This window comes from Mustela erminea, chromosome 1, assembly GCF_009829155.1.
Source record: "Mustela erminea isolate mMusErm1 chromosome 1, mMusErm1.Pri, whole genome shotgun sequence".
In the NCBI taxonomy this organism is placed as follows: domain Eukaryota; kingdom Metazoa; phylum Chordata; class Mammalia; order Carnivora; family Mustelidae; genus Mustela; species Mustela erminea.
In genome coordinates, this window is record NC_045614.1 from 22,213,998 (window position 1) to 22,233,668 (window position 19,671).

Sequence of the window (19,671 nt, forward strand, 5' to 3'; positions counted from 1 at the left end):
ATTCGGAATGGTCACTCCTAGTAGCCCGGTCAGTCCTTTCCTCTCTTCCCCTTGTCCTGAGTCCCAGATGTGCTCAGCACAGCAAAACCCTGTTCCACATAATGAACCCACTCAACCAGTCAACCAGAATCCTTGCTGTCAGGTAACTATTCTGGGCCTTCTGTGTGGCTGTGTGACCCGGTCCTGGCTACAAGAGAAGAGAAAGTCTGCTGGGAGCTTCTGGGAAATATACCCTGATTCCCAGTAAGAGAGGCAAGATAGTTTCAAAATATCCTGAGTCTTGTTAATACCAACCCAATGTTCACCTTGCAATAATACCTCCTACAACTCAGGTCAGCAAATACACTGCATTAAAATGTATACAGACCACATATTCTACTTCTCTTGGGGCCTGAAAAACTTCCAGTGCCAGATGTGGGTATAACACTGGCATGTAAATTCCATGCAGACCATTTCATTCAACCAATATTACTGAATGCCTATTCCATGCTAGGCTCTGGGCTGGGCAGGAGGGTAGAGTAATAAATCAGATGAATGTCCCTGTTCCTAAAACATAGCAGGTATTTATGAATTCCTGCTCAATTAGTGAACTACAAATTCAAATGATTATTGAACCAAACTCTGGTAGAACAAACTATTTTTAAATTATAAAACTTGTAAGTTTAACTGAAACTAATATATTGTTTCATCTATATTGTATATATATATATATACAATATATACATTGTACGTCTAGACCAAGCAGTTTTTGCTATATGTCCAAACACACACACATACTTCTTTTTTGGATACCAGAGAATATTTAATGTGAAAAGTACTGGCAGGCAATCATATTTATTATAAGCAAACTGGAGAATTTCCGATGTTTCACCAAAAAAAATATATATGCTAACTGAAATGGAAAGTGCCCCTTTGGCATTAATTTTGTTAAGAAATACGTTTAAAGAATACACTAAATACAGAGAAGTAGTCAATGAAAATTTAAATCAAAATTCAAAATCTGTTTTCTGCAACCGCCCCCCTCCCCCCGCCACCAAAAAAAACTACTGCAAAAGGTGAAAAGGGGTTAGTCGGAGCTGGGACCAAAATAATGGAATACTTGTAATCATTCATGAATTCTGATATCCTTGTTCCCCTATTCTCCCTCCAATTACCATGACCAAGAAGAACAAGTCACATGACAGTAATGTGGACATCTGGTAAGAGTGGTCCAAAACTCCCACCAAACACTTGATCAAATTTACATTACCCTACAAGCAAGTCTGGTGGTGGGATAGATTAATACTTAAAAGAGATCTTCAAGAGACCAGAGATACTAATATAGTTTAACCCTATTAGAGTTCAGCTGTAGACAGAATAAACAGAAACCCAAAAATAAAGACCTCCACATGTTTTTTAAGTTCTTACCTCAAGGATAAGGAACTGACCGCAAACCAAAAAGTCCTAGAAGTTCAAATCAAACCTAGAAAGCTACTTAACTGTCTTTACCTCCCAAATGGTTGCCAATGTGCTCATTTCATTGCAGGCACCCCCTCAAAAAGGAAGCCCAATGGGAAGGGAAGAGGGAAGGTGTGAAAACTCCCTGATAACTAACATTAGAAATCAGAGAGTCAGGTCAATTAGAAGAGATACCAAGTATACACACACATGCCAGGAAAACAAAAACAAAAACAAAACAAAAACAAACCTTCATCTGACACTCCAAGCTTTTCTCTCCCTATAAATTCCTAGTGGCCTTAGATGTGATATTACATTTGCAAATTCTCTGGTACATGAACTGTTGGAAGTAATATAAAAGCCAATTATATTTTGCTAAAAGCAGACTATTCTCTTGAAGAAAATGAAAAACAGCAGAAGCTAAATAATGAGTAGAACTAAAATTGCTCTACACAAAGTTCAGCATCCTAAATGTCTCGAAAAAGATCACTCAGCAAAACCAGCAGAGGTGCTCAGAAGGGAATTCAGGTCTCTTTGACTTTGTGCCTTTGTCTTCACTGGTTGAGCACATGCTTCTCTGAAGAGCAAACAAGACGACTCACAGCTGGGTAATGGGAAACTGAGAGTGGACCAGACGAACCAGAAGAAGACCTGGCTAAAATTCCCCAGGCCCACGCTTGCTAGCTCAGCTTCCTTATCTGTTAAATATGGAATATACACAGATTGAGGGGTTGTTGTGAAGATGAAATAATTTACATAAAATATGGCACCACACAAAATAAAAATTTTTAGGGGTTAACTTAGCTTTCTAAAGGGGAGAAAATCAATGAATGATCCACACTGTATCAAAAATAACTAGACAGTCCTGATAAGGAAGCACGTGGCCTCAGCAGCCAGACTGGGGGTGTACATGGCTGGCTCGGGCAAGTTATATAACCAGTTTATGCCTCAGCGTCATCATCTATAAAATGGAGGTGTTATCAACTGTACCTCTCGCATAAAGCTACTTTTAGCTTATTCAATCAATTAATGCATACAGAAGTTTATAGCACAGCAGGCCTCAAAGCATAGTGGCTCTTACTGCTTTAACAAACCTCTCAGTAGAACCATGATTCCCAGCCCCAGTCCTTGAAACACCCTCATTTTTCTTACCCAGTACCCTTCTAACACCTCCTAGCAAAGTTATACAGTAACTTTTCTTTAATTAAAGTACACTTCTTTAATAATTATTTGATGCAGTGGGAGGACATTGAGTTTAGAGAGGGGTCAAAGGGCTAAAAAAGAATCAGTGTGATAAGCAGCCACCATCAAAAACCTTAGAATCAGCAGGAAAGCACATAAACAAAGCCTTTGTCCCCAGGTGGGTGAAGAGGCTTCTTCCTTTCCCCCAGAGGTTTGGAGAAGAGTGGCAGGCAAGCTGGAGTGACTACTGTCTCCAGACCCCTGGGAGGCTGCCTTTTGCACATTAGTCACCAAACTTTAAACTCTACTCAGTCTCCTCAAAGCCTTCAGCCCAAGGTGTCATCTTAAGGCAGGATACTTTAGGGGTTTTTCCACTTTATTTTGCTGTATTAAGCACACAGGTATTTTTATAAAGCTTTATGTTGGACTTTAAAGACTCCTAGACCATAATCGCATGTGCTGCACAATTAATTCATTAGGATATTTTAAGACTTAAGGCCCTAAAAGAAGCAGACTATCAGTTGTAAATGTAAAGGACCTTTGGATAGGCTCTACCCCTCAAAATCACTATAAGCACATAAACAGCATGTTCAGGTAAAAAACCAGTCCCTCAGGAACGCCTCCTAACTCCTGGGCAATGATGCTGCCCCCTGGGGTATCCCTGGGAAACCCTGAGTCTGCGCAAAACCCCAGGGCCAGCATGTCATGGTCCACAAACGTAAAGAAGCATGCTGAATATTTAATAACGGTGATACAAGGAACAAGGGAAAGCTTATTTACAAAAAGAACAAATTACTTAGAAAACAAAACAACTCTTCGGTAACTTTTAAAATAAATGCTTCCCGGAAAGGAGTAAACCTCTGGTTACTACTAGAAAAAGGCTGGGACACATGTTACATCTGTAAAATAATTCAGAGCAAAAAGTTAAATAGGCATAAGGGGGGGAAAAATAAAGAGCCTAACTTACGCTAATTAGGAAACTAATTAAACTCACATTTAAGTGAGTAAAACCTTAAAACCCCAACTGGCAGACCAACAGTCTCCTTACCTGCTCTTCTGGAGCTCAGCGGGTTGCCTGGCAGCCTGTTGTCTGTTCAGTACAGAACTCAGCCCAGCTCGTTGTTTGTTTCTGCAGACTGCAATACCCACACAATTAATCCACAGCGAACTTCCTCTGAAAACTAGAAGTGCTTATGTTAAATACACAGAAACTTCTGGTTAAAACTACTCCTTTTAAACAACAACAAAACAATGCCTCCGACTCCACTTTCCTACTCTCTGTCTAAAAACTATGTTTTTTCCTACCATTAAATTATTATTTAAGTAAACTTAAATACAGTACTATAGAGATTGCTAGTTTTCCAAGATTAGCACTTATCAATTCTACTTTCTAGTGTGTAGTACAAAAATAGCTACATAATTTTCAATTCTTAATATTCTTAATATTACTGACTATGCTAAACTAATTTTCATATTATAGAAGAAAAAATAGTTTTCACAAAATATAAAACGACTTTTCCTTCTTGGCTAAAACTGTAACTGAAACAGAGACAGGTGCCTGAAGTCATCAAAGCTAGCTGACAAGAATTCAAAACTTTATTTGCAAATTAACACAAGGTGGGCTCAACGCAAGTGAACAGTTACTGATGTCTCTTTCAGAGGGGCAAAATCTCTAGCACTGTGTATGAAAACCTTTCTGATTTATATTCCAAAGTGTGCGATGGGGGCAAGGGCAGAAGGAGGTTGTTAATTTCAATTGTTGTGTTTAAACTGTTGAGAAAATAAATGAGCTAGCTGGTGAAAACACACATTCAGGAAAAACATCATCATCAAGATAACTCAAAGCACACACCCTACACCATTTATGTGTTTCTCTTCACTATTTTCTTGTAAGTGGTGAGATTATAAATGTAATACTATTCTCTACTAAAGCATAAAGGAAAAAAGGAAGTCAATTCAGTTGTCTAAGCTCACATTAAATCCCTCCACAATGGTCATGTGCAGATAAGCACGAGCTCAGCTGCATCAGGTTTGAACCTTCGTGGCCTCAGCCAGACTACGAGACATGACCCTCGGTCCTCACTGACCAGGAAAGCCGGTGCTTGCATAGGCCTAATGTCAAATGTAACTACCAAAAGTCATGAACTTACTTCAAATTCCTCTCAAAACAATGTTTTAAGGGGAAAAAAATCAATAAACCATTCAAACAGCAGAGTGATACTCTTACCCGAAGCTTTAAAGAAATGTCAAATTCAGACTGCCAGTTAGTTAGACTTCAAAGAGCCACCTTAATGAACAGTCTGGTCAAGAAAGTTTTCCTGACTTTAACAGATACCATGGTGGGAACTAAATATCATGGAATCTGGACCGTTTTGGAAATGGAGACATCTCTGAAGCAAACGAATAACCCTACAAAACAGACCTCAGTGCCATGGGGCTGCCCAGCCAACCCTGCAGTTTCAGAGGGATGTTGATGGACTGGGGTGAAGTACAAGGAGAAAATAACTTTTCTACTTTACTCCAATGATGAGTGATGAACTTTAACACACTAACATTTTTCCTTTTGCTCACTTCCCCCTCAAATAAATGCTTTAATGCTCCTATCACTCCCATTCTCAAACATTTGCTTAGTGCCATCAGGAACGACACCCTGTGCTGCACTTTCACATATATGAACTCAACTGCCTGGATGATTTAAAAAAGAAAAAAGATATCTTTTTTTGTTTCATTAAGTAACGGAGATTGGTGGATCTAAAAGTTGGGAGACACTTCAACAGGTGGCACCTCGTCCAGCGGTCCTCATAGTTTTGTGGTTATCTACTCACTATTCTCATGCCCCAACACTTCCACAAGGAACACCTCTCCATTAACCCAGCGTGCTTCTCTAGCACATTCTTCTCCACACATCCTTGAAGAGGAAGTTGTCCATTCCCTGTCAAACAACATCAGTGACACAGTGACAGAGAGCTCCCAGGAACACCTTCTGGGATAATCTGTTCCACTTCTGAGCTGCTTCACCATAAAGTGTATCCTTCAATTGCCCCAAGTTCCAAAGGCTTCTACCAAGAGGTGTTTCCCACTCACAACGTGTCTGCACCCCCATTCACACAAGAGCCCTTCACACAGCCAAAAGAACTAACAGTCCTTCCAAAGACGGGTTCGAAGTTCCCTCACCATCCTGGTCTTCCTGTGAAACACAGTTCAGTTTATCTGTATTCCAACAGAACACAAAAAGATTTAGTTAAAGCCTTAAAATGATTTTGATTTCACTTTAAATAGCTTGCTACTTACACATGGCTAGGCAAAATATTTCAAAGCTAAGTTTGCTCAGTTAATTAGACTTTGAGCCTGAGATCGTGGTAATCAGGCTTGATGGAACAAAGAACTCTTCCTTTCTCACAGTGTTCCTTTGACGTCAACCAATCACAGAACTACAGAGATGCCTTCCCCAAAAGGACATATAATAGCCAATGGGTACATGAACAGGTGGCTCAACATCACGAATCTTTAGGGAAATGAAAATCAAAACCACAAGGAAATATCACCTCACATGTGCTAGAATGGCTAGTACCAAGAAGATAAGAAAGAAAAAGTGTTGGTGAGCGTGTGCAGCAAAGGGAACCTTTGTGTACTGTTGGTGGGAACATGAACTGGAGTTGCCATTTTGAAAAGTATGGAGGTTCCTCAAAAAATGAAAAATAAAACTACCATACAATCCAGCAACTCCACTTCTAAGTATCTGAAACAAAATCACTACCACGAAAGATCTCTGCACGGTACAGTCCACTGCAACATGAGTCACAACAGCCGAGATATGGAAGCAACCGATGTATCCATCAATGGATCAATGTATAAAGAAAATGTGGTTATACATCTACAACAGAATATTCTCCAGCCATAAAAAGGAAGGAAATCCTGCCATTTGCAACATGGATGGACTGTAAGAGCAGTGTGCTAAAGGATGTAAGTGAAAGACAAATGCTATACGATCTCACTTATATGGGGAATCTAAAAAAATCAAACTCATAGATTCAGATTCAGACAGATTCATGGCTGCCAGAGATGGGGAGGCAAGGTGGGGGAGGGGGTGTGGTGGACAAATGGGTAAAGGTGGTCAAAGTTACAAGTTAAGGAAGTTACAGATAAGGAAGTCCTGGGGATGTAATGTACAGCAAGTAACTAGATTAACAACACTGTATTGTATATTTGAAAACTGCTAGGAGAGTAGATCTTAAAAGCTATCATCATAAGAAACAAAAATGTTTTACTGTATTTACAGAAACTGTATTACCAAGGTAAATATGTGGGGTGACAAACATTAATTAAACTTACTGTGGTCATCATTTTGCAATATAAACATATATCAAATCACCATGTTGTACACCTGGGACTAATACAATGTTATATGCCAACTGTATCTCAATAAAACTAGGGGGGAAGGAATTTTGATGCTGATACCCACAGCTACTCTTTAAGTCAGGGTCTTGGTTATTTTCTCTCTCTAGTCCCAGTTCCAAATAGATAATAAATGTCTAGAAGGAAGAGAAAAAGGAATGAGAACTTAACTCTAAAGCTGAGAGATTTGTTTGTGTGAGAAAGGAAAATCTGTGCAGGTCAAGATAATGCAGAGTGCAGAGTAATTAACAATTATAAACAAACAGGCTGGTGGCCTATGTAGAAACTCAGAATAAATATTGGGGAAATTAAGTTTCAAGGACGAAATCTAGTCACTGGTACTGAGGAGTTCAAGGCACTGACTTAATCATTATATAACTGGGGGAAACAGTAAAGGTCCAGTTATTAGAAACTGTATTACCAAGGTCAAAAAGACTCAACAGTAAGACTGACCCTGAAGCTGCACTAGCAAGTTATTGCCATACTTAAGTAATTCATGTCTGCATCTCCTTTGGGGTGAAGATTAGTCCCAGAGTCTGGGAAGAAGCTGGCTATCTTGGCCAGACCTCAGTAAGCATATGAGGTTATAACTGTCAAAATGGAGAGCTGGATGGAAATGAAAGCCACAGAAGGAAAAGGAGCCAATTCTCAGGTGATCTAAGTTGGCTGCAGCTTGGTTTGTGATTTTTAAAATTTCAGATTCCCAAGCCTGAGCACTGCCTTTACAGGTAAAAAAAAAAAAAAAAAAAAAAAATTTACCAATCATTTTGCAAAAGCAAACTACCTTTCAGGAGAAACTAAGAAAAATCATAGATAGATCCACATCCCTACAACATAAAGGGCAAAGTAACTAAATACACATTCCCACACAGAATGCAATTCTCTTCCTCAGAAATGACCAAAGCACCTTGCAGACCTTCCAGAGGAGGAGCCCTCCAGCCCACCTGCATCTCAGGGCAGGCCCTTCCTCAGTCTCCAGGACTTGGCCCCCTGCCTGGCTGCAGTGAGCACAGTTTATGGTCTGCAGAATAAAATAAATGGGGATGGTTCTGTCATCTATTCCAACAGAATTTGAGTCTCAACTCTGAATACTTCTCATAATCATCCTTTAATTTTTTTTTGAAGATTTTATTTATTTATTTGAGAGAGAGACAGTGAGAGAGAGCATGAGAGGCAAGCAGGTCAGAGGAAGAAGCAGACTCCCCATGGAGCTGGGAGCCTGATGTGGGACCCGACCCCAGGACTTGGGATCGTGACCCAAGCTGAAGGCAGTTGCCCAACCAACTGAGCCACCCAGGTGCCCAATCATCCTTTAATTTAAAGGAATGCCAAGAAACTAAAATAATTATTGAAAAGCATCTCAACTCTGAAAATGTGCCATGTCTTACCAGTTTAAAAAAATAAACAATGTATAAAATATCACATAAATAAAGAAAAGAGACCAAAAAACTCTTTTCTAAGCAAAAGCCTTAACATTTATAAACTCCAACTAAAACCCCAAAGAACCTGCAGTTTTTGCACTTCAATCCATATGCTAAATAGACACCGTTAATTATAGGTATCTTTGGCAGTATTTTTTTAAGTTTTTTTGTTTGTTTTGTTTTTAAAGATTTTATTTATTTATTTGACAAAGAAAGAGATCACAAGTAGGCAGAGCAGCAGGAGAGAGACGGGGAAGCAGGTTCCCCACAAAGCAGAGAGCCTGACATGGGGTTGGGGCTCGATCCCAGGACCCTGAGACCATGACCTGAGCTGAAGGCAGAGGCCCAACCCACTGAGCCACCCAGGCGCCCAAAGTTTTTCTTTAAGTAATCTCTACACCCAACCTGGCTTCACAACCCTTAGATCAAGAGTTGCGTGCTCTGCTGACTGAGCAGGCCAGGCGTCCCACTTAGGCAGTACTTTTTATTTGTGACATAGCCATTACATCTGATGCACTATGTAACACATAAAAGTCCATTTTAAAATAAATTACTTTAAAGTGGACTTAGTAAATACATGACACACACTGGCTGTTCTGCTGCACTATTGAAATGCCTGCTACATTCACAGCAGTTACCTACAAAACACGTGATCTCTAGGTGCTGGCACTAAATGTCTACAGCTCCGAGGACTAATTCTAGGTTGATCGGTTAGTACACAAACCTTCTCCACCCTCGTCCACTCCATCTACTACTTAGCTCTGACCATTCTGAGCATCTGCTCCATACAGGTCCTTTTATTCGAGGTACATCTACTTACAACATGCTACAAAGTTATTGTGACATTAGATTAGTGTTTAAAACAGATACAATGACAGCCAAAGAAAGAAAAAAAAAATCATCCCATTTGGGAAGAATTGTGAAAATGGTGTTAATGACTAAGACACAAAAAGTGAAAAGTATGAATAGTAAAAGCATAATCGAATTTACATCAACTTTGTAACTTTTCTTATTTATAGTTAAAATCAAGGAAAGAACAGAAAACCATTTCATTGCAATAAAGCGGCGTAAGAGACAGCAGCATCATTAATCAAAGCTGAGAAAAAAGAAAAAAGCAATTACTCTATGCTCATTACAAAATACTATACTGGAAAAAAATACAGTCGAGATTGTAATTTGCTCTTATAAAGCAATCATTGACTATACATACAGTCTTTGCCTACAAACGAAGAAGCCAAGAAGAACACTCTTAAGCAGAGTTTCCAACAGAAGGGTTTGTTCAGAAGACATTAATGCAGAGAGAGGGAAAAAACCTCAATTTGCTAATTAGTTAAAACTGTCTGCCAATTCAACTGGGAAATGGTGCATTAGAAAAAATACCTACCACAAACAACTTGCTAATAGAGTCACTGCATTTGTAACTAAAGAGATCAAACACAACTGTACCACTGGATAACAAAATAGAGGAAAAAGATGTTTCTTTTAACAAAAGTAATCCAGCTAATAAAGGAGGAAATGACAGACTCTCTAATAAAATCAATTAATGGATCTAAGTGTTGACCATCAATAGCAGCTTACATCAATCGCAAAACAAAAGACAACCTGAGGGGCACATGGATGGCTCAGTCGGTTAAGTGTCTGACTTCAGCGCAAGTCATGCTCTGAGAGTCCTGGGGTCCTGGGATTGAGCCCTGCATCTGGCTCTGTGGTCAGCTCTCCCTCTTCCTCTGTCGCTCCCCCTCCTCAAGCTCTCTCTCAAATAAATGAAATTTAAATAAATAAATAAATAAAATAGGACAACTGGAAACATTATGTGTCCCCCCATGGACGAATACAACACCAACTATGAAAAAGTCCTGGGGGAAAAAAATCAAACCAGAACTGGATGGAACTTCTAGATCCAATAGAGAAGTCAGAAGAACAGGATAAGTGTCACCCTGGTGATCTCAACTTTTCTTCACGCCATACATAAAAACTCAAAATGAATCATAAACCTAAATGTAAGAGCTAACAGTACAAAAAAAAAAAAAAATAAAAAAGCTAGAATTATAAAACATCTAGGAAAAAAATAGAAGAAAATCTTTTCCACCTAGGATTGACAAAGATTTTTTTTTAGATATGACCCCCCCCAAAAGGCACAAACAATAAATAAAAATTCAATAAACTGTATCAAAGTTTAAGCCTTTTTGCTTTTCAAAGATTCTATTAAGCAAAAAACAAGTCACAAACTGGAGGAAAAAATATGCAAAACATTTATCTCATAAAGGATTTATATACAAAAACTCTTACAGGGGCGCCAGGGTGGCTCAGTCGGTTAAGCCACCAACTCTTGGTTTTGGTTCAGGTCAGGATCTTGGGGTCACATTGTGTCCTGGCTCCCTGCTCAGCAGGGCGTTGGCTCCCCACCACCCTCTCTTTCCTCTGCCCCTCCCCCACTCTTGTTTCTTCTCTCTCTCACTCACTCTAAATAAATAAATCTTTTGGGCGCCTGGGTGGCTCAGTGGGTTAAAGCCTCTGCCTTTGGCTCAGGTCATGATCCCATGGTCCTGGGATCAAGCCCCACATTGGGCCCTCTGCTCCGCAGGGAGCCGGCTTCCTCCTCTCTCTCTGCCTGCCTCTCTGCCTACTTGTGATCTCTGTCTGTCAAGTAAATAAATAAAATCTTAAAAATAAATAAATAAATCTTTTTAAAAAAAAAAAAAAAAAAAAAAAAACCCCACCAAACTCTTACAACTCATTAAACAATCTAATTTTTTTAAATAGGCAAAAGATATGAATAGACACTTTAAAAAAGAGGACGTGGGGCGCCTGGGTGGCTCAGTGGTTTGGGCTGCTGCCTTCGGCTCGGGTCATGATCTCAGGGTCCTGGGATCGAGCCCCGCATCGGGCTCTCTGCTCCACAGGAAGCCTGCTTCCCTCTTTCTCTCTCTCTCTCTCTGCCTGCCTCTCTGCCTACTTGTGATCTCTGTCAAATAAATAAATAAAATCTTTAAAAATAAATAAATAAATAAATAAAATAAAAATAAAAAAAATTAAAAAGAGGACGTATGAATGGCAAATAAGCACATGAAAAGATACTTCATTAGTCATTAAGAAAAGCAAATTAAAACGTCAAGGAAATATCATTACATACCAACAAAAATGGGTAAAGTCAAAGACTAGCAATAGCTAGGGTTCACAAGAGACTGCAGCTCTCACACAGTGTTGGCGCAAATGGAAAATGGTACGGCCACTCTGAAAACAGTTCGGCAGTTCCTTAAGATCTTCTTCAAAGCTGTATGTTTAAATATAGTTACTGTACAACCCAGTAACTCCACTCTTGGGTATCTACCAAAGAGGGATGAAAACATAACCATACAAAGACGTTTACACAAGTGTTCACTGCTATGAGCAGGAAACAACCCAAATGTCCATCAATTAGTGAATGGATAAACAAAATATGGTGTATCTAACAACAGGATAATTCTCAGCAACAAAAATGAGTGAACTACTGATACATGCAATAACAGGGACAAATTTCAAAAACATCATATGAAATGAAATATGCCAGACAGATAAGTCTACATACTGTGATGATTCTATTTACAACAAATTTGTAGAAAAGGCAAAACTGCAGAGAAAAAAGCTTATAGGGGCACCTGGCTGGCTCAGTCAGCAGAGCATGCAATTCTTCATCTCAGGGTTGTGAATTCGAGCCCCAAGTTGGGTGGAGAGATTACTTAAAAAAATAAAATCTTAGGGGCACCTGGGTGGCTCAGTGGGTTAAAGCCTCTGCCTTCGGTTCAGGTCATGATTCCAGGGCCCTGGGATCGAGCCCTGTATCGGGCTCTCTGCCCAGCAGGGAGCCTGCTTCCCTTCCTCTCTCTTTGCCTGCCTCTCTGCCTACTTGTGATCTCTGTCAAATAAATAAATAAAATCTTAAAAAAAAAAAAAAGAACCTCTCATTTAAAATAATAATAATAATAATAAAATCTTAAAAAAAAAAGCCATCAGTGATTGCCTGACACTAGGGTAGAGACAGGGGTTATTGGTAACTAGTCACAAGGTCATGGGGTGGGAGCGGAGGGGAATGGAAGTGTTCTAAAATTAATTTCTGGTGACAGATGTTTGTATCAACTTACTAAAACTCAATAGTATCAACATGGGGAGAGGGGTTCTATACCACCTAAATGGGTGCATATAAATATCAAGGTTCCATAAATTTCAGTTTTTATTAAATCCTCAGGTCATCCTGAGTAGAAAAATCTCTCACATTCACACATCCTGAATCCAACAGAAAGTGGGTGGCAGCACATACTCTGTGCCCCTCAGTGAGCAGCTCCTCACTTTTAATATGGGAACCGCACTACTGCACCAGCAAAGGAAGGAAATGGGTATAGAACAAAAGATCATTACCTGTTTTAAACTGTTTAAAACTACCAGTTTTACATGTCATTGCCCAGTTTATTCTTTGAAAGGTTCAAATATTACTTGCACTATGTATTATGCTATTTCTGAATTATAACAAAAGAGAATTACTGTTTCAAATTAACTCCACATTCAGTAGTTGTAAGGTATTTTCCCCAGTTTAATTTGCATATAGTAAGTGCTCATTTAAGCACCTGCTGAAATGGCCTGTACCCAATAACTGGGGCAAAACCTGGTGCAGGTCCTAAGGGCTCTAAGCCCCACAGTTCAAGACCACTGAGCTACCAAGAACCCACTGGGCTCAAGAGCCCACAAAAACTCCTCACCTAGTCAGCATCAGCTTGCTAAACCTAAAACAGGAATTTTCAAAAGAGTTTCCTCTCTTCCCCAAGATGTATATTATTAAGTACACAAACAACAGAAAAATCGTCATTCAAGTATAATTTAATCAGGATTGTTATTTATAGATAGATTTCCAGTGCTTGGTTGTTTGTATGTGTGTGTTCATTTTTGGGGGGTCTTAGCCCAAAATATTTTATAAAAATATGATATTACATTTTCATTCCAGAAACAGAGCTATTCTTTTTATATCATAGTTAAAATGAAAAAACCTCCATAAGTTCTGCATAACAGCCAATACCACAAATCAAACTGTAACAGAGAAGAACTTAAAATAGTGATAATGCCAGCAGCATATTTAATAATATTTTTTAAATTAACTGATTTTTACATGCAATAAAAGGGTATTGTGGTTAAAAAAATCATAATTTTAGAGATAAATACTGAATTATTTACAGAGTGATATAATACTCAACATTTGCTATAAAATGATGTAGTAAGGGAAACAAAATTGTGTCTATCCGTCAGAAAGGAAAGTGTATACAAAATAAGCCAGCCATGTGGTGATAACTGTGGAAACCAAGTAAAGGGATTTTCTGTTTCTGTACATGTTTAAACACTGCCATAATAAAAAGTAAACCGTGAAATAAAACTACAGTGATAAATCAGCCTTCTTAGGGGTTACAACAAAGCAGCAGCAGTATCCCCGTTAACTGCCTTAAACACAGAAATAAACAGAGTGCATGCTAAGTGACATCACGATACCGCCATGACACTCATGGTGCTACTACTCGATAGGAACGGGCTGCATTCTGCACCACGAAAGCGGATTCTCACGACGAATATCCAGAACTACACTATACTATATCCAAAACACAGTCTGTATTTGAGATATCTTTCTGGAAAAATCAATGATATTAACAAGTATGTACTGACTAAAAGGTCATCACTGTTACCTGGATATTTCCAAGTTCTGACAATTCTTTTTTTTTTTTTTTCCTGACAATTCTTTTATTGAAACACCTATTCTTTTAACAATGAATGTTGAATAGAACAGTAAGAGAAAAAAACTGGTCTATCATTGGAAATCCATCTTTTGAAGTCATAATAGGGGATTTTTAACTGAAAGGAAGCACTATCACCAACTGCTAGGTCACACTTGGGTAATAAAATAGAAATTCATGGTTCCTCCTGTTTTAAGCTCTCATAGCATCAAACATTTTTCCTTCATAGCACTCAAGGGCATTTCTTTCTTCTTTTTTTAGTGAATTGCTTTTAATGACTTAGGTAGTTTTATCTTGATTTTCTTTCTTAATTATGGAAGGTAATCAAGTGGCTGATTCCTGAGATTTTGAGACAAACTTCTTTATCACTCACATACAAAAAAGAAATGCTGGATCTTGAGTCCCTCCAGCTTTCAGTAGCATGCTCCCTCACTCGGACCACCTGGGACACCCGACGTGACCCAGTCACTAAAGGCATCTGCTAAGCTGAAGCAATCCATCCCTGGTACCAAAATGGGTCAAAGGGAGGGATAAAAGAGGCTGCAACCATCTCAGTTTGAAGTCTCCCAGACAACAAGGTGCTCAAAAGCACAAAGGTGTTCATCTTTTGCTGAGGCAAGGGACAGTTAAGTCAAATGCGTTGTGACTTACTAAAATGCAATACTGGTACAGAGTAATGATTTTTTTTTTCTTTCAATGCAAATTCAGATTTTTTTGTGTTTCTGAAAAGTCAGAGTTTTTTTGTTTGTTTGTTTCTAAATTCTTGGGAGTAGAGATAAATGCAGTCAGGTCACTTTGCCTATCAATCAGAAAAAAAACATACTGCACATGGTCCCGTACTTTGAGGGCCGGAATGCCAGTTGAGAAAACCTCACAATGACAGATGATGACTACTAAATACTCCAGAGACTGTACCCATGATGGGAGTAAAGCACAGAGAGGCCTCAGCTAAAAGTCAGGTCCAGAATGAAAATGTAATTTTGCAAAATGGGGAAGATGAAGTTCCAGGCGAAGCATAAGAATGAAGGCACGGGAATGGAAGAGTGCAGTGTGTGTGTCACATGCAGTGACAGGCCAGTCTGGTTTGGTTTAAAGGCTTCAGGACAAGTAACAAGACAAGACTGGGAAGTTAGGTTGGGGCGAGCCTAGAGGTATTACTTATCACGAGTCTGGACTTCAACCTGAAGGAAATATGGGCACACTCAAGGTCTGTGAGCAGTGTTCAGTGATGTGAAAGTAGGTGGAGTGCACATACAGAGAGATGGACAGTGACGCTCAGGGTGGAGGAGAAGAGCCAGGAAGTTAATTCAGGCGATGGTGCCTTAGTAATTCTTTTTTTTTTTTCTCCCTTAGTAATTCTAAAAAAACTACAAATACATGAGGAAGTGACGGGAAAGAAATACTTCATTTATAGAACACATCTATAATTCACAAAGGACTTTTGCTTAAATGATCTCGTTTTACCGTCAGAACAATTTGTAAAGTGGAACGGGTCATTTCACATGTAAGAAATGCAGCTTAGGACATTTCATGACTGTCCCTCCGGGTTTCTGTGACCCAGTCTAACCACACACTGTAAGCTCTCTGAGGGCACTGCAGGCACTATGCTGGGGTTTGTCTGCCCAGTAACCCTGATGCTTTGCGAAGAGCCCTGCTTGGGGCCTGACTCCAGGAAATACTCTCTACATATGTGGTGGCCAAGCCAGCAAATGAAGAGCACACTACTTCTTCCACTCTCGTTTCAACCAAAAATGTTTTTTATTTGTTGTGGTTTGTTTTAAGTGATTATTCTGACAATGAAATGGCCTCCACAATTACAATACTTCTTTTTTGGCACTGAGACAAAAAGACTTCTTTTTCTCTCAGGTAGAAAAAAGAAGAAATGCACAAAAGGGAATGGCAGGTTCTCTGCCACCTTCCCATTAGTGTCAGAAATTCATTCCGGGGCACCTGGGTGGCTCAGTGGGTTGAGCCTCTGCCTTCTGCTCAGGTCATGATCTTAGGCTCCTGGGATCGAGCCCCGCATCAGGCTCTCTGCTCAGCAGGGAGCCTGCTTCCTTATCTCTCTGCTTGCCTCTGTGCCTACTTGTGATCTCTGTCTGTCAAATAAATAAACAAAATCTTTAAAAAAAAAAAAAAAGAAAGAAAGAAAGAAATGCATTCCAAGCGATATATTACTAAGGATACAAAAAAGGGTAACATTTGGTAGTTATTTTTTCAAAATAACTGGACACTAAATAAACAACCACATGCATGAACACAGACAGTGCTGAGGTAAGAAACTCTGGCCTAGGACCGCTTGTGCCAAAAAGCAAGAAAATGTTCCAGAGAATAACAGAAACACATCAAAAGAACAAAGAAGTGAGCGTGACAGGGCTCCTACTGGCCAAATTTGGGGAAATTTACACATCAATATAAAGTAATGAGAATAACAAAATTATAGCTCACTGAATAAAACAGAAAAAATGAGTCCACACAGACATAAATTTATAATAAATAAACTGAAAGCTTGATGAGGAATAGGATAGGTTTGAAGTACCTACCCACAAAATACTAATTACAAAATACTCATTAATTACAAATAAGATCTAATGAGACATAGCACCATTTCTGTGATATTCCTGCCAAAGATTCATAACCTGAGTTTATTGTTTTTTTTTTTTTAAAGATTTTATTTATTTATTTGACAGAGACCACAAGTAGGCATTGAGGCAGGCAGAGAGAGAGAGAGAGAGAAGCAGGCTCCCTGCTGAGCAGAAAGCCCGACACGGGGCTCGATCCCAGGATCCTGAGATCATGACCTGAGCCTAAGGCAGAAGCTTAACCCACTGAGCCACCCAGGTGCCCCAACTTGAGTTTATTCTTGAGAAAACATCAAACAAACCCAAACTGAGGGATATTCTATAAAATAACAGGCCTATATTTCCAAACAAACAAACAAACAGGCCTAATTTTGAAACACATCAAGATCACCAAGACCATAAAATTCAAAAGAAAGGCTGAGGAAAACTTGCCAATTCAATGCAAAGCATGATCCCTAACTGGTTCCTTCTGCTCCCACCAGACTCGGGAGGGCGGTGCGGGCTGGAGAGGGGAGCTGCCCCTCAGCAACTGGTCAAAGCTGACTGTGGTCTGAGGAGTACTTGTGGCTATGCCGTCCTCACTGTGCAGGGGGATGTCCGTATTGTAGGACACCCGCACCTGGGTATCCTGGAGAGATGCACATCAGAGGGACAACCTACTGCCAAAGGCCGGAGGGACAGGATGGTTCTCTCCTATTCTTACAACTTCGGTCTGTTTTCCACAGCTTCAGTATCTTTGAAACGTTTTAAAAATAGTCTCTCCAAAGTGAACATAATAATCTTCATACATACATACATATTCTTTCCAACAGTGTTCTCCTTGTAGGAAGAGTACGAAAGGCATCTCGCACCAGAGTACTAGGGAAGTACTGTGAAATAACACTGCGTAACAAAACACGGAAGCAGAAACAGGGTTTACGCACGGGAACCCCAACTTCAAACTCCAGTTCATTGCATACAAATTCACGCCCCTAGAGGATGTTTTACCCTTCTTGGTCTTAAGAGCCCAATCTATAAAGTGGGAATGCCGCCTTTTTATGCAGAGTAGCTCTGAGGATGAAATGAGATGGCGTGTTTGAGAATGCCTTCCAGGTTATAAGCTCTCAAAACACTCTGCTGCTCCAAGCAATCTACTCTCAAACTGTGTCTAGTTGGGAAGTTCTGCACTTCAGTAAGCCTGAGAAGTAGGCTTACTAATACCAAACAGCTTTTCCGGCTAAAGGGATATGAAAGATCCCTTTATACCAATACCCTTGCTTTCCAGGTCAGCAGAGGTGAGCCGCTTCGCACCCCAGAGAAGCCGGCGCTGATCTGCAGCTCCGAGCACTGGCACACGCGCTCACTCATCTTCATGGACTCTGGCGCAAACAGTATCTTAACTGAACAGGTGAAGAAACCAAGCCTCAAGCAAGATTAACAAACTTATTCAGAATTCTTTCTGACTCCAAAATTCATGAGATTTTCCACTAAATGCCATCTTTGTTATTTCCAAACATGATTAAGAAAGATGCCACATGCATATATTTAAAAGATTTTCTGTATCCTATGCACTCGAGCTATGAGTCCCTTACTCCCACAGTGCCCAAAATTTAAAACAGAAACTATTTAAGCCCTAAGTCTCTGTCCATCAACATTCTCAGCAATGTATAATAATCTTAATCACTCCCCTATCCCAGACTTGTTTAAGATAGGAGAATCAGCCACACTGCGAAATAAGGTAAATTTCTTAAAACGTCCTCCCACCTTCCTCCCTAGTTTCTTTTATTCCCAGTTTATTTATTTATTTAACAGCTTATTTATTTTAACAGTTTATTTATTTATTTATTTATTTATTTATTTATTTATTTTTAAGTAATCTCTACAACTCAATATGGGGCTCGAACTCACAACCCAGGAATCAAGAGTCACATGCTTTTCTGATTGAGCCAGCCAGGCACCCCTGTTCCCTGTTTGGAGCAAGGTTCTTAACCTGGAGTCCTATGGTCCATCAAGAGAACACAGCAGTCCATGAATTTGTGTGAAAGGAAGTTATTTCCTGTTTCCATTAACCTCAAATTTAAGACTACCTTGAAACATGAATGTAGGCAAGCAATCACAGCAACATTACCAGTAACTGTAACTGTGTCACCACAGAAAGAAGAGATACTCTTATATTACATTACAGATGTTACAGATACATACAACTAATTTCCTCTGTAATCCTATGGATTGCATTCACTTAAAACCATTAATCTCAGAACAGATCTACAGGATTCACTAGTTTACCAAAAGGGGAAAAGGAATACCAAAAGGCTTAAGAACCCCCGGTTTTTTTAACAATAAGGTTGTTAATCTGCAGAGAATTTGAGAGAAGGGGGGGGGCCTTAATGCTGGATAATATAAGCTTTTTTACTCTGTGAATAAATTTGCCTTTTAAACACATGAGTGTTTCATTCAACAAATATTTTGTAGTTCCTAGACTATGGCTCTACTGTGTAGCAGCTATAAAGATAAAACATCCCTTTGCCTCCAACTAGTGGAAAAGAAGACAAAAGCTAGTAACAAGGTAGAGTAATATAAATACTAAACAGGCAGGACAATAGAAACCTTTGAACGCTAACAATGGATTCTCTAATTCTTACCAAACAAACCAACAAGGCACATCAGGAAGGGGAGAAGCAGCAGAAAACTATTCTAGCTCTCAGCCACTCCTACAGCCTGGAGCACAGGCAGGGGAAGGCAGAGGGAGACAGGTATCAAAGGGGGCAGCTGGGAGGTGACTGCACACTGCCGTCCACCCAAGGGAGAATGGCTTGTGGGTCCTGATTCAACCCTCTGTGGAGCTGGTAGGCCCTTTCTATTTCTGAAATACTTTTGGGAAAGGAAATTATATAAGAAATTTGCTTAAAATTTTTTATACGAAGT

The 19,671-nt window shown here is 39.6% G+C and overlaps 1 protein-coding gene across 13 annotated transcripts in view; it reads right to left on the minus strand.

The window, feature by feature from the left end:
• Positions 1–19,671, minus strand: part of SFMBT1 (Scm like with four mbt domains 1) — a 125,618-nt gene that overhangs the window by 73,569 nt on the left and 32,378 nt on the right. For 8 of the 13 annotated variants that reach the window (XM_032322056.1, XM_032322106.1, XM_032322008.1 and 5 more), the window contains one exon: positions 3,668–3,755. The exons of 2 other annotated variants lie outside the window; for them this stretch is intronic. The gene's annotated coding sequence lies outside the window, so the exon portion shown is untranslated. Of the gene's footprint in view, positions 1–1,687; positions 1,778–3,667; positions 3,801–19,671 lie in introns of all 13 variants that reach the window. 3 more of the 13 variants (XM_032322016.1, XM_032322082.1, XM_032322020.1) reach the window with 2 other exon arrangements.